Source organism: Acipenser ruthenus, unplaced genomic scaffold, assembly GCF_902713425.1.
Source record: "Acipenser ruthenus unplaced genomic scaffold, fAciRut3.2 maternal haplotype, whole genome shotgun sequence".
NCBI lineage: Eukaryota > Metazoa > Chordata > Actinopteri > Acipenseriformes > Acipenseridae > Acipenser > Acipenser ruthenus.
The window spans coordinates 4,223-6,709 of NW_026707611.1; the positions used below are offsets into that span (position 1 = coordinate 4,223).

General features: G+C 40.1%; 1 long non-coding RNA gene across 1 annotated transcript; it reads right to left on the bottom strand.

Moving 5' to 3' along the window:
• Positions 1-1,335: 1,335 nt before the first annotated feature.
• Positions 1,336-2,487, bottom strand: LOC131727829 (uncharacterized). The gene is made up of 2 exons (XR_009322316.1): positions 2,182-2,487; positions 1,336-2,080 (listed from the first exon to the last, which is right to left on the bottom strand). It is a non-coding gene; the product is annotated as an uncharacterized LOC131727829 (long non-coding RNA).

Here is a 2,487-nt window from a genome sequence, read left to right on the forward strand (position 1 = left end):
ATGTACAGTAGGCAATGCATGCGGTTTTATGCTGCTTCCTGTTACGTGAAAGGAACTCGGACTCAATATGTGGGGGGCCCTCGCACATTAAACTTCTAACATGTAATACTACAAATATTACTAAGAACTTCATTCCTACAATGACTGGTGCAAAGATATTTTAAAGCAGGTAGGAACATGTGTTCTAAACCATTATTTTTTTACACCCCGGGGAATTACGCAATTACGCTGCCGCGTAATTTTATGCATAAATCTTATCACCACGCATATGCACGTAATATTAAATAATATCACCGTTAACAGAGAAGGATAGAGAGAAATGTTGGATCACACTGAGGATAAAGGGAACATTGATCGATTTTGCCAGAAAATGTCCCACAATAAAGTTCCCATGTTGCAAATGTATCGGAAAAAGAGAGTAAAAGATGTTCTTTGCGTTGCTTTGTACAATGTGAAGGTGGCACCCGATGCGATCCAGAGCGTTCTTCCGCCAGGGGAAATTGACATCGACTTATTTTGGTCATCGACAGCTGACCATCTTCCTAATTTGAAAACATTAGCTTTCAGATACATGAAAGCAGTAACAAGCAGTACAGCTGATGCCGAGTGCAGCAACTCGCTGTATAATCGTGTCCTGTCCGATCGGAGGCGTTCTCTTTCGGAAGACAAACTGAAAGAGCTGGTGCTCCTTTATTTCAATCTTGGAATTTAGAAATACTATGTCAAAAAATAATCAATTATTTTCTACATAGTTGTGGGTTTTTTTTTTTTTTTTTGCTTATGCTAGTATTTTGATATCCAGTATGAAAGAAGAACCCAATACAACTGCACAATACTTTTGTTACTTTGTACATACTTGTACAGAGATACCACATAATTTTGCATGATTTAGATTGTTTCTGTGCATAATTCCCTGGGGTATAATTTGTGGCAGGTTTCACAGACCCTGATTAGCCCTAATCTCACTACTGTTCCAGCTGCACTGGTAGTTAATACTGTTTCAGTGCTGAGTAGACTGGCACACCATTTAAATGTTGTTGGACCTGCGGCAAGCGGTGAATACAGAACGGTTTAAAGAACAGACATGATACTGAAGCTCAACAAAAAGACATAACTGGGTGGGGAACGAATATGCAAACTTATAACAAAAGAATAACAATCTTCAGCATGAGTGTGGCCTCCATGACCTATTCTCTACTTAACTGCTATGCAGACTACGCCATCTATAGTTTAACGAGGAATAGAACCTCACATAACATTATCTAACAGCAATATTTGGGTACCCCACATGGAGCCCCTCTCAATTAAATGAAAAGACAAAATAATGGAAATTGGTTGTGCTCTTTTCAACAAAATCTTTATTATAAACACTAAAATCAACAATTGCTGCAGTGCAATAAAACAAACACAATCCTAACCATATATCTTGCACAAAAGAATAATTGCTTATTTATTGTCCCTAGCGACACCTAGAGGAGAGATAGAGAAACGTCCATCCAATTAATAAATATTTGGCTGCTCCACCCACCAAAACCCAGAAGGGCAGTCAAACACCACCTGTGATAAAATAAACAAAGAGAAACCACATGTGAATTATTAAAGTAAATATATTAAAAGTATAACTATAAACAAAATCACCACACCAAATGTAATAGTGCACAATTCAAAAAGAAAACACAACCCAGCACCCAACTTGACTAAGCGTTCAATGCTCTGTAGAGCAGAGCAGCTACAATAGCGACGCTCTCCCTCGCAGCTCCTATAGACACACACACTAAAAGCTAGCTAAACGCTGCACGATACTATTAAAACTGTAAAGACAAATAAAAACATCCGTATACACAAACTAAAACAAAAGGGACAATAACAACAAAAACAATGTGCAAGATATAAACACAGGGAAAGACAACTACCAGAAACAGTGGCTGGCGGCGTTCCACTTCCTACAATAACAAAAGAAACCTGGTTACGCCGCACCACCACAACAACTCTAACACAGCAATTGCATTGAAAACACAGTTTACATTACCTCGGGAGAGTCCGGAATACTGACGTCCAAAAGTATATCCGCCGACTCGCCCTACAATATACCAATAAACAATACCATAAAAAAACAGAATACCAAAAGAGTACTGCACGTAAAGATTAATAGGGAGCAAAACAATAGTGCAACCGGCTTACCTCGTCTCAGGGGGAACCACGGGAACACAGAAACACCAAAACACAGCTACACATCAACTACCTGGCGCTCTTGCACCCTTATGGTGCCGGTATTTATAATGCCAGCAATTCACACTTCCTGGTTCCCACCTGTTACATGAGTGACAGACGAGGGTCATGAATTATTCACAAACAGCATATCTGTGGGACACAAGCTGTGCTGTAAAGTGTGTGCTCACTGCTTTGAGTGAACGGGCAGGTCCCGTTTCCCGGCAGGTTGCGTGAGAAAGTTCAGCAGGGTGTGTCGTCGTGCCAGGAGTGCTAGTT